Here is a 13,591-nt window from a genome sequence, read left to right as displayed (position 1 = left end):
TGGCACCATTTTGGGCGTTTAACGCCAGAAAGGGGCACCAGACTGGCGTTAAACGCCAGAAAAGGGCAAGAAGCTGGCGTTAAACGCCAGAAATGGGCACCAGCCCGGCGTTTAACGCCAGAAATGGCTAAAAACGCATTTTTGCATGCCATTTGGTGCAGGGATGACTTTTCCTTGACACCTCAGGATCTGTGGACCCCACAAGATCCCCACCTACCCCACCACTCTCTCTCTTTTTCACCCATTCACCTCAACACCTCTTCCCCAAAAACCCTTCACCTATCAAATCCCATCTTTCTCTTCACCACTCACATCCATCCTTCATAAAACCCCACCTACCTCACCATTCAAATTTAAACCACTTTCCCACCCAAACCCACCCTCAATTGATCGAACCCTACCCTTCCCCCTCTCCTATATAAACCCATCTTCACTCCTTCATTTTCACACAACCTAAACACTACTTCTTCCCCTTTGGCCGAATACAAAGCCATTCCCTTCTTCCTCATTTCTTCTTCTTCTACTCTCTTCTTTCTTCTTTTGCTCGAGGACGAGCAAACATTTTAAGTTTGGTGTGGTAAAAGCATTGTTTTTTGTTTTTCCATAACCATTTATGGTATCCAAGGCCGGAGAAACCTCTAGAAAGAGGAAAGGGAAGGCAAAAGCTTCCACCTCCGAGTCATGGGAGATGGAAAGATTCATCTCAAGGGTGCATCAAGACCACTTCTATGAAGTTGTGGCCTTGAAGAAGGTGATCCCCGAGGTCCCTTTTCACTCAAAAAGGGTGAATATCCGGAGATCCGACATGAGATCCGAAGAAGAGGTTGGGAAGTTCTTACCAACCCCATTCAACAAGTCAGAATCTTAATGGTTCAAGAGTTCTATGCCAATGCATGGATCACCAAGAACCATGATCAAAGTGTGAACCCGGATCCAAAGAATTGGCTTACTATGGATCGGGGGAAATACTTGGATTTTAGTCCGGAAAGTGTAAGGTTGGCATTCAATTTGCCCATGATGCAAAGAGATGAACATCCTTACACTAGAAGGGTCAACTTTGATCAAAGGTTGGACCAAGTCCTCACAGTTATTTGTGAAGAGGGCGCCCAATGGAAGAGAGATTCAAGAGGGAAGCCGGTTCAATTGAGAAGGCATGACCTCAAACCTGTGGCTAGGGGATGGTTGGAGTTCATTCAATGCTCAATCATTCCCACTAGCAACCGGTCCGAAGTTACCATAGACCGGGCTATCATGATTCATAGCATCATGATTGGAGAAGAAATAGAAGTTCATGAGGTTATATCCCAAGAGCTTTATAAGGTGGCGGACAAGTCCTCTACCTTGGCAAGGTTAGCCTTTCCTCATCTCATTTGTCACCTCTGTTATTCAGTTGGAGTTGACATAGAGGGAGACATCCCTATTGATGAGGACAAGCCCATCACTAGAAGAGGATGGAGCACACAAGAGACCCCACTCATCATGAAATCCCTGAGATGCCTCAAGGGATGCACTTTCCTCCACAAAACTATTGGGAGCAACTAAACACCTCCCTAGGAGAATTAAGTTCCAACATGGGACAACTAAGGGTGGAGCACCAAGAACACTCCATCATCCTCCATGAAATTAGAGAAGATCAAAGAATCATGAGAGAGGAGCAACAAAGACAAGGAAGAGACATTGAGGAGCTCAAGCACTCCATAGGATCTTCAAGAGGAAGAACAAGCCGCCATCACTAAGGTGGACCCGTTCTTTAATTTCCTTGTTCTTTATTTTCTGTTTTTTGAAATTTAGTGTTTATGTTTATCTATGTTTGTGTCTTGTGATCATTAGTGTCTTAGTGTCTATGCCTTAAAGTTATGAATATCCTATGAATCCATCACCTTTCTTAAATGAAAAAAATGTTCTTAATTGAAAAAGAGAAGAATTGCATGAATTTTGAATTTTATAACAGTTTAATTATTTTGATGTGGTGGCAATACTTTTGTTTTCTGAATGTATGCTTAAACAGTGCATATGTCTTTTGAATTTGTGGTTCATGAATGTTGGCTCTTGAAAGAATGATGAAAAAGGAGACATGTTACTGAGGATCTGAAAAATCATAAAAATGATTCTTGAAGCAAGAAAAAACAGTGAATACAAAAAAAAAGAGAAAAACGAAAAAAAAAGAGAGAAAAAGAAAAAAAAAAGAAAAGAAAGAAAAAGAAAAGAAATAAGGTTGTGATCCAAGGCAAAAAGAGTGTGCTTAAGAACCCTGGACACCTCCAATTGGGGACTCTAGCAAAGCTGAGTCACAATCTGAAAAGGTTCACCCAATTATGTGTCTGTGGCATGTATGTATCCGGTGGTAATACTGGAAGACAGAGTGCTTTGGGCCACGGCCAAGACTCAATAAGTAGCTATGTTCAAGAATCATCATACTTTACTAGGAGAATCAATAACACTATCTGGATTCTAAGTTCCTAAAGAAGCCAATCATTCTGAATTTCAAAGGATAGAGTGAGATGCCAAAACTATTCAGAGGCAAAAAGCTAAAAGCCCCGCTCATCTAATTAATACTGATCTTCATAGATGTTTTTGGAATTCATTGCATATTCTCTTCTTTTTATCTTATTTGATTTTCGGTTGCTTGAGGACAAGCAACAATTTAAGTTTGGTGTTGTGATGAGCGGATAATTTGTACGCTTTTTGGCATTGTTTTTAGTATGTTTTTAGTATGATCTAGTTAGTTTTTAGTATATTTTTATTAGTTTTTAGTTAAAATTCACTTTTCTGGACTTTACTATGAGTTTGTGTGTTTTTCTGTGATTTCAGGTATTTTCTGGCTGAAATTGAGGGACCTGAGCAAAAATCTGATTCAGAGACTAAAAAGGACTGCAGATGCTGTTGGATTCTGACCTCCCTGCACTCGAAGTGGATTCTCTGGAGCTACAGAAGCCCAATTGGCGCGCTCTCAACGGCGTTGGAAAGTAGACATCCTGGGCTTTCCAGCAATATATGATAGTCCATACTTTGCCCAAGATTTGATGGCCCAAATCGGCGTTCAAAGTCACCCTCAGGATTTCCAGCGTTAAACGCCGGAACTGGCACAAGAATGGGAGTTAAACGCCCAAACTGGCACCAAAGCTGGCGTTTAACTCCAAGAGGAGTCTCTAGACGAAAATGCTTCAATGCTCAGCCCAAGCACACACCAAGTGGGCCCGGAAGTGGATTTTTATGTCATTTACTCATCTCTGTACACCCTAGGCTACTAGTTCTCTATAAGTAGGACCTTTTGCTATTGTATTTTAATCTTTGGACATCTAGTTCTTAGATCAGATCTCTGGACATCTAGTTCTTAGATCATTGGGAGGCTGGCAATTCGGCCATGCCTAGACCTTGTTCTTATGTATTTTCAACGGTGGAGTTTCTACACACCATAGATTAAGGTGTGGAGCTCTGCTGTACCTCGAGTATTAATGCAATTACTATTGTTCTTCTATTCAATTCCGCTTTTTCTTGTTCTAAGATATCACTTGTTCTTTAACTTGATGAATGTGATGATCCGTGACACTCATCATCATTCTCACCTTTGAACGTGTGACTGACAACCACCTCCGTTCTACCTTCGATTGGGTGAATATCTCTTGGATTCCTGATACACGATGCATGGTTGATCGCCTGACAACCGAGTGCTCGCCTGACAACCGAGCCAGCCATTCCGTGAAATCAGAGTCTTCGTGGTATAGGCTAGAACTGATGGCGGCATTCAAGAGAATCCGGAAGGTCTAACCTTGTCTGTGGTATTCTGAGTAGGATTCAATGACTGAATGACTGTGACGTGCTTCAAACTCCTGAGGGCGGGGCGTTAGTGACAGACGCAAAAGAATCACTGGATTCTATTCCGGCCTGATCGAGAACCGACAGATGGATAGCCGTGCCGTGACAAGGTGCGTTGAACATTTCCACTGAGAGGATGGGAGGTAGCCACTGACAACGGTGAAACCCTTGCTTAAGCTTGCCATGGAAAGGAGTAAGAAGGATTGGATGAAGACAGTAGGAAAGCAGAGAGACGGAAGGGAAGGCATCTTCATACGCTTATCTGAAATTCCTACCAATGAATTACATAAGTATCTCTATCTTTATCTTTATGTTTTATTCGCATATCACCATACCCATTTGAGTTTGCCTGACTAAGATTTACAAGGTGACCATAGCTTGCTTCATACCAACAATCTCTGTGGGATCGACCCTTACTCGCGTAAGGTTTATTACTTGGACGACCCAGTACACTTGCTGGTTAGTTGTGCGAAGTTGTGTTTATGCCATAGTGTTGAATACCAAGTTTTTGGATTCATTACCGGGGATTATTTGAGTTGTGAAAAGTATTGATCACAATTTCGTGCACCAATTTAACTTACCTGGTTTTAAATAATGACGAAAAGAGGTTTATTTAATTAGTTGAAGTTTTAAAAAGGTAAATTACTTTATTAAACCACAGATTCAGATTTAGGAAGTGTGAGAGAAAATAGTATTAATAGAATTAGGTGATGGACTTGAAGGAAAAAGAGATATTTGGGAAAGGATGTAGTTGAGTTTTGATTTATTAGAATTCTTGTGATAATTGTTGCGAATTTTGGGAGTATTATTTTGAAATTTAGGATTTAGAGAAGCTTTGCTTGTCAATTTATGATGCCAGGGCATCTTGGCCAGTTTCACTGACCTTTTCTTTACTGTTTTTAAGGTAGTTTCACGCATTTCCTTAGGAAATAAGCTAGTTTTGGGTAGATATTCACTTACACCTTGATTCAAGCATACATTGTGAATTTTACATGATTTCATGAGGATTTTGCATGAGTTTAACAACAAATTGTATGTTGCATTACCCATGACTTGGACTAGAACTTTGATGCACTCTATTGCTTGATTTCAAGACCAAAGGAAGCAAGGAGGAACCACTTAGCAGTCATGTTAATCTAATTAACGTTACCACTAACGTGGAATGGGAGGTAACTTGCAAAGCTAATGAGAAAAGTGATTGCCAATAACGCTCTTGAAGCCATCATTGCCCACGTTAAGAGTCACGTTAGCTAAGTTAACGTGAATTCTAACGTGAAGAAGGGACTTGGAGCCAACGTTAATGACACTTAACATTATCACTAACGTTGGCCAATGATCATAAGTGGCTACGTTAGAGTCCATGTTAACTTAGTTAACGTGGCCTCTAACGTTAAAAGGGGGAAGGAAGCCAATGTTAGTGACACTCAACATTGTCACTAACGTTGGCCTAAGGTGCAATGTACCACGTTAACTCCCACGCTAACTTGGTTAACGTGGGAGCTAACGTAAGAGGCAAGGGTGGTCGACAACGTTAGTGACACCCAACATTGTCACTAACGTTGGAAGCAACCACAAAACCCCAAGGAGCCACGTTAACTTAGTTAACGTGGAAGGATAACGATGATAAGTGAAAGATGAGCCAACGTTAGTGACACTCAACATTGTCACTAACGTTGGGGAAGGCTAAGAATGGCCACGTTAGAAGCCACGTTAACCTAGTTAACGTGGACTCTAACGTGAGACATAGTGGCACATTGGAACGTTAGTGACAATGTTAAGTGTCACTAACGTTCTCAAAGGTTGGCAAGGCCACGTTAGAAGCCATGTTAACTGGTGCACGAAATTGCAATCACACTTTTGCAATCCCGCACAACTAACCAGCAAGTGTACTGGGTCGTCCAAGTAATACCTTGCGTGAGCAAGGGTCGATCCCACAGAGATTGTCGGCTTGAAGCAAGCTATGGTTATCTTGTAAATCTTAGTCAGGATATCAGAAATTATCAGGATTGATTGTGAAAAGCAAAAGAACATGAAATGATTACTTGTTTTGCAGTAATGGAGAATAGGTTGAGGTTTGGAGATGCTCCATCTTCTGAATCTCTGCTTTCCTACTGTCTTCTTCTTCAAGCACGCGAGTCTCCTTCCATGGCAGCTGTATGTAGGGTTTCACCGTTGTCAATGGCTACCTCCCATCCTCTCAGTGAAAGCGATTGCATATGCTCTGTCACAGCATAGCGGAATTCATCTGTCGGTTCTCAATCAGGCCGGAATAGAATCCAGTGATTCTTTTGCGTCTGTCACTAACGCCCCGCCTTTAGGAGATTGAAGCACGTCACAGTCATTCAATCATTGAATCCTACTCAGAATACCACAGACAAGGTTTAGACCTTCCGGATTCTCTTGAATGCCGCCATCAGTCTAGCTTATACCACGAAGATTCCGATTAAAGAACCCAAGAGATAACTACTTAATCTAAGGTAGAACGGAGGTGGTTGTCAAGCACACGTTCATAGTTGAGAATGATGATGATTGTCACGGATCATCACATTCATCCGGATTAAGAACAAGTATTATCTTAGAATGGAAGCAAGCATGATTGAATGAGAAACAGTAGTAATTGCATTAATCCATCAAGACACAGCAGAGCTCCTCACCCCCAACCATGGGGTTTAGAGACTCATGCTGTGGAAGAAAACGTGTAAAAATGTCATAGGGTCATCAAAAGGTACGGATACAATGTCAAAAGATCCTATTAATAGTAAACTAGTAACCTAGGGTGTACAGAAATGAGTAAATGACGTAAAAATCCACTTCTGGGTCCACTTGGTGTGTGCTTGGGCTGAGCATTGAAGCTTTTATGTGTAGAGACGTTTTCTAGAGTTAAACGCCAGTTCTCATGCCAGTTTGGGCGTTTAACTCCAAGTTTTATGCCAGCTCCGGCGTTTAACGCTGGAATTTCTGAGGGAGACTTTGAGCGCCGGTTTGGGCCATCAAATCTTGGGCAAAGTATGAACTATCATATATTGCTGGAAAGCCCAGGATGTCTACTTTCCAATGCCGTTGAGAGCGCGCCAATTGGGCTTCTGTAGCTCCAGAAATTCCACTTCGAGTGCAGGGAGGTCAGAATCCAACAGCATCTGCAGTCCTTTTTGGTCTCGGAATCAGATTTTTGCTCAGGACCCTCAATTTCAGCCAGAAAATACCTGAAATCACAGAAAAACACACAAACTCATAGTAAAGTCCAGAAAAGTGAATTTTAGCTAAAAACTAATAAAAATATACTAAAAACTAACTAAATTATACTTAAAACATACTAAAAACAATGCCAAAAAGCATACAAATTATCCGCTCATCACAACACCAAACTTAAATTGTTGCTTGTCCCCAAGCAACTGAAAATCAAAATAGGATAAAAAGAAGAGAATATACTATAGACTCCAAAATATCAAGGAAACATAGCTCCAATTAGATGAGCGGGACTAGTAGCTTTTTGCCTCCGAACAGTTTTGGCATCTCACTCTATCCTTTGAAGTTCAGAATGATTGGCATCTATAAGAACTCAGAACTCAGATAGTGTTATTGATTCTCCTAGTTAAGCATAATGATTCTTGAACATAGCCAGTGTATGAGTCTTGGCTGTGGCCCAAAGCACTCTGTCTTCCAGTATTACCACCGGGTACATACATGCCACAGACACATAATTGGGTGAACCTTTTCAGATTGTGACTTAGCTTTGCTAAAGTCCCCAATTAGAGGTTTCCAGGGTTCTTAAGCACACTCTTGTTGCCTTGGATCACAACTTTATTTCTTTCTTCTTCTTTTTTTTCCTTTTTTTTTTCGAAATTTTTTTTCTTTCGAATTTTTTATTTTTTTTTTGTATCCACTGCTTTTTCTTGCTTCAAGAATCACTCTAATGATTTTTAGATCCTCAATAACAGTTCTCTTTCTCCTCATCCTTTCAAGAGCCAACAATTTTAACATTCTCAAAACAACAAATTCAAAAGACATATGCACTGTTCAAGCATTCATTCGGAAAACACAAAGTATTGTCACCACATCAAGCTAATTCAACTAGTTTCAAGGATAAATTTTGAAATCCTGTACTTCTTGTTCTTTTGTGATTAAAGCAATTTTTTTATTTAAGAGAGGTGATGGATTCATAGGACATTCATAGCTTTAAGGCATAGACACTAAGATACTAATGATCATGTAATAAGACACAAACATAGATAAACATAAGCAAAAAAAAATTCGAAAAAATAGAAAATAAAGAACAAGGAGATTAAAGAACGGGTCCACCTTAGTGATGGCGGCTTGTTCTTCCTCTTGAAGATCTTATGGAGTGCTTGAGCTCCTCAATGTCTCTTCCTTGCCTTTGTTGCTCCTCTCTCATGATTCTATGATCTTCTTTAATTTCATGGAGGAGGATAGAATGTTCTTGGTGCTCCACCCTTAGTTGTCCCATGTTGGAACTCAATTCTCCTAGGGAGGTGTTGATTTGCTCCCTATATTTTTGTGGAGGAAAGTGCATCCCTTGAGATGAATCTCTCCATCTCCAATGGCTCGGAGGTGGAAGCTTTTGCCTTCCCCTTCCTCCTTCTAGAGGTTATCCGGCCTTAGGTGCCATAAATGGTTATGGAGAAACAAAAAGCAACGCTTTTACCACACCAAACTTAGAAGGTTTGCTTGTCCTCAAGCAAAAGAAGAAAGAAGAGAGAGAGTGGTGGGGTAGGTGGGGATCCTGTGGGGTCCACAGATCCTGAGGTGTCAAGAAAAAGTCATCCCTGCACCAAATGGCATGCAAAAATGCGTTTTTAGCCCATTCTGGCGTTAAACGCCGGGCTGGTGCCCATTTCTAGCGTTTAACGCCAGCTTGGTGCCCATTCCTGGCGTTTAACGCCAGTCTGGTGCCCCTTTCTGGCGTTAAACGCCCAGAATGGTGCCAGACTGGGCGTTAAACGCCCATCTGCTAGCCTCACTGGCGTTTAAACGCCAGCAAGTTCTCCTCCAGGGTGTGCTGTTTTTCTTTCTATTTTTCTTTCTGTTTTTGCTTTTTCAATTGATTTTGTGACTTCTCATGATCATCAACCTATAGAAAACATAAAATAACAAAGGAAATTAGATAAAATATAACATTGGGTTGCCTCCCAACAAGCGCTTCTTTAGTGTCAGTAGCTTGACAGTGGGCCCTCATGGAGCCTCACGGAGGCTCAGAGCAAAGTTGGAACCTCCCAACACCAAACTTAGAGTTTGAATGTGGGGGTTCAACACCAAACTTAGAAGTTGGTGGTGGCCTCCCAACACCAAACTTAGAGTTTGACTGTGGGGGCTCTGTTTGACTCTGTTTTGAGAGGAGCTCTTCATGCTTCCTCTCCATGGTTACAGAAGGAGAACCTTTATACTCTGCACTATCTGCAAGCCACGGAACTTCCTGAATAGCAAACAGTTGCTCATCCGGAAAGGTTTCAGAGATCTCAGTAGGAGGGAGGGATGCTCCTGCTACTGGTTCTATCCGGGACAGGTGATCAGCTACTTGATTCTCTGTCCCTTTTCTGTCTCTTATTTCTATATCAAACTCTTGCAGAAGCAACACCCATCTTATGAGCCTGGGTTTTGAATCCTGCTTTGTGAGTAGATATTTAAGAGCAGTATGGTCAGTGTACACAATCACTTTTGATCCTACTAAATAAGATCTGAACTTGTCAATGGCATAAACCACTGCAAGTAACTCCTTTTCTGTGGTTGTGTAGTTCTTCTGTGCATCATTTAGGATACGGCTGCCATAATAAATGACATGCAGAAGCTTACCATGCCTTTGTCCCAATACTGCACCAATGGCATGGTCACTGGCATCACACATTAGTTCAAATGGTAATGTCCAGTCTGGTGCAGAGATGACTGGTGCTGTGACCAGCTTAGCTTTCAAAGTCTCAAACGCCTGCAGACACTCTTTATCAAAAATAAATGGAGTGTTAGCAGCTAGCAGATTACTCAGAGGTTTGGCAATTTTTGAAAAATCCCTTATAAACCTTCTGTAGAATCCTGCATGCCCCAGAAAGCTTCTGATTGCCTTAACATTGGCAGGTGGTGGTAATTTTTCAATTATCTCTACCTTTGCCTTATCCACCTCTATTCCCTTGTTTGAAATTTTATGCCCAAGGACAATCCCTTCAGTCACCATAAAGTGACATTTTTCCCAGTTTAAAACTAGGTTGGTCTCTTGGCATCTTTTCAGAACAAGTGCTAGATGGTTAAGGCAGGAGCTGAATGAGTCTCCAAATACTGAAAAGTCATCCATAAAGACTTCCAGAAATTTCTCTACCATATCTGAGAAGATAGAGAGCATGCACCTCTGAAAGGTTGCAGGTGCATTGCACAGACCAAAAGGCATCCTTCTGTAGGCAAATACCCCAGAAGGACATGTAAATGCTGTTTTCTCTTGGTCCTGAGGATCTACTGCAATTTGGTTGTAACCTGAGTAACCGTCCAAAAAGCAGTAGTATTCATGACCTGCTAGTCTCTCTAGCATCTGGTCTATGAATGGTAAAGGAAAATGATCCTTTCTGGTGACTGTATTGAGCCTTCTGTAGTCAATACACATGCGCCACCCTGTAACTGTTCTTGTAGGAACCAGTTCATTCTTCTCATTATGAACCACTGTTATGCCTCCCTTCTTGGGGACAACATGGACAGGGCTCACCCAGGGGCTGTCAGAAATAGGATAAATAATCCCAGCCTCTAATAACTTAGTGACCTCTTTCTGCACCACCTCCCTCATGGCTGGATTTAGCCGCCTTTGTGGTTGAACCACTGGCTTAGCATCATCCTCCAATAGGATCTTGTGCATGCATCTTGCTGGGCTAATGCCCTTAAGATCACTTATGGACCACCCAAGAGCTGTCTTGTGTGTCCTTAGCACTTGAATTAGTGCTTCCTCTTCCTGTGGATTTAAAGCAGAGCTTATGATCACTGGAAAAGTGTCACCTTCTCCCAGAAATGCATATTTCAGGGATGGTGGTAGTGGCTTGAGCTCTGGTTTAGGAGGTTTGTCTTCTTCTTGAGGAATTTTCAGAATTTCTTTTATTTCCTTTAGTTCCTCCAGATCAGGCTGAACATCTTTAAAGATGTCATCTAGCTCTGATTCAAGACTTTCAGTCATATTAACCTCCTCCACCAAAGAGTTAATAATATCAGTTCTCATGCAGTCATTTGTTGTGTCTGGATGCTGCATAGCTTTGACAACATTCAACTTGAACTCATCCTCATTGACTCTCAGGGTCAATTCCCCTTTTTGGACGTCAATGAGGGTCCGTCCAGTTGCTAGGAAAGGTCTTCCTAGAATGAGAGTTGCACTCTTGTGCTCCTCCATTTCCAGCACCACAAAGTCAGTTGGAAAGGCAAATGGCCCAACCTTGACAATCATGTCCTCAATTATGCCTGATGGGTATTTAATGGAGCCATCAGCAAGTTGGAGGCATATCCGGGTTGGTTTGACTTCTCCAGTCAACCCAAGCTTTCTGATAGTGGATGCAGGTATTAGATTGATGCTTGCTCCAAGATCACATAGAGCTGTCTTAGTGCAAGCACCTTCTAATGTGCATGGTATCATAAAGCTTCCTGGATCTTGAAGCTTTTCTGGTAAGCTTTTTAATATGACTGCACTGCATTCTTCAGTGAGAAACACTTTTTCAGTTTCTCTCCAATCCTTCTTATGACTTAAGATCTCTTTCATGAACTTAGCATAAGAAGGTATTTGCTCAAGTGCCTCTGCAAACGAAATATTTATTTCAAGAGTCCTTAGATAGTCTGCAAAGCGGGCAAATTGCTTATCCTGTTCCGCTTGACGGAGTTTTTGAGGATAAGGCATCTTGGCTCTATATTCTTCAACCTTAGATGCTGCAGGTTTATTCCTTACAGAAGTGGTTGGAGAAGCCTTTTTAGAGGGGTTACTATCAGCACTCTTAGGTGTCTGATTCCCCATTGGCGTTTGAACGCCAGGGTTGGGTGGAAAATGGGCGTTTAACGCCAACTTTTCCCCCTTTTCTGGCGTTTGAACGCCAGAACTGGGCAAGGACTGGGCGTTTAACGCCAGCTTTCCTCCCCTTTCTGGCGTTTGAACGCCAAAAGTAATCCTCTCTGGGCTCTTACTGTCCTCAGAGGGATTTTGGACAGTGGTTTGGTTATCCTCTGTCAAGTGTTCCTTATTTGGATTTTTGCTACTTTGAGCAGTGTTATTTAATGTCTTCCCACTCCTCAGTTGAACTGCTTGACATTCTTCTGTTATTTGTTTAGATATCTGCTGTTTTGCTTGATTCAACTGCAGTTCTATGTTCTTGTTAGCAACTTTAGTTTCAATGAGCATCTCTTTAAATTCTGCTAACTGTTCTGTCATCAGGAGCAATTGTTGATTAAGCTCAATCATCTGTTCTTGAAGATTAGGATCAGTGGCTACTGCCATGACTTCCTCTTTTGAAGAGAACTCATTGCTAGAGTACAAATATTGATTTCTAGCAACAGTGTCTATAAGCTCTTGAGCTTCTTCAATTGTCTTCCTCATGTGCATAGATCCACCAGCTGAGTGGTCTAAAGACATCTGAGCTTTTTCTGTAAGCCCATAGTAGAAGATGTCTAACTGTACCCACTCTGAAAACATTTCAGAGGGACATTTCCTTAGCATACCTCTATACCTCTCCCAGGCATTATAAAGGGATTCATTATCCTCTTGTTTAAAGCCTTGGATGTCCAGCCTTAGCTGTGTCATCCTCTTTGGAGGGTAAAAATGATTCAGGAATTTGTCTGACAACTGTTTCCATGTCTTTATGCTTGCTGTAGGTTGGTTATTCAACCACCTTTTAGCTTGATCTTTTACTGCAAATGGAAACAGTAATAGTCTGTAGACATCCTGATCTACCTCTTTATCATGTACTGTGTCAGCAATTTGTAAAAACTGTGCCAGAAACTCAGTAGGTTCTTCCTGTGGAAGACCGGAATACTGGCAATTTTGCTGCACTATGATAATGAGTTGAGGATTTAGTTCAAAGCTGCTTGCTTTGATGGGAGGTGTACAGATGCTACTCCCATATGCAGCTGTAATGGGGTTAGCATATGACCCCAGAGTCCTTTTGGACTGATTGATCCCACTTAAGTCCATAATGGACAAAAGGGAAATGATAATGATTGCAAAGAGATGAATTTTTTTTTTTGAAAAAAACGAAAAAAAATAAAATAAAACAAAGGAAAATTAAAATAAAAATCCGAAAATCAAAAAGAAAATAAAATCTAAGTAAATTGAGAACTAAATCAATTAGTTAATTAAAAAGATTTTGAAGACAGCAATTAAAAAGATATGATTGAAAAACTTTTTATAAAAAAGAATTGATTTTGAAAAGAGGAAAGAGAAAAACACAAAAAGACACCAAACTTAAAATTTTAGAAAATCAAACACTAATTTTTTTTCGAAAATTTTAAAGAGAAAAACACAAAGAGGACACCAAACTTAGAATTTTTATAAATCAAAAAGGGACTAAGCACATGCAAAAATCGAAAATTAAAAGAAAAACAAAAACATGCAATTGACACCAAACTTAGAATATGAAACTAGACTCAACTAAAAGACTCTAAACCAACAAAAATAAAACAGTCCTAATCTAAGCAACAAGATAAGCCGTCAGTTGTCCAAACTCAACAATCCCCGGCAACGGCGCCAAAAACTTGGTGCACGAAATTGCAATCACACTTTTGCAATCCCGCACAACTAACCAGCAAGTGTACTGGG

The sequence above is a fragment of the Arachis hypogaea genome, chromosome 4 (genome assembly GCF_003086295.3).
Source record: "Arachis hypogaea cultivar Tifrunner chromosome 4, arahy.Tifrunner.gnm2.J5K5, whole genome shotgun sequence".
Classification (NCBI taxonomy): Eukaryota; Viridiplantae; Streptophyta; class Magnoliopsida; order Fabales; family Fabaceae; genus Arachis; species Arachis hypogaea.
Note: the sequence above shows the minus strand (reverse complement) of the source record.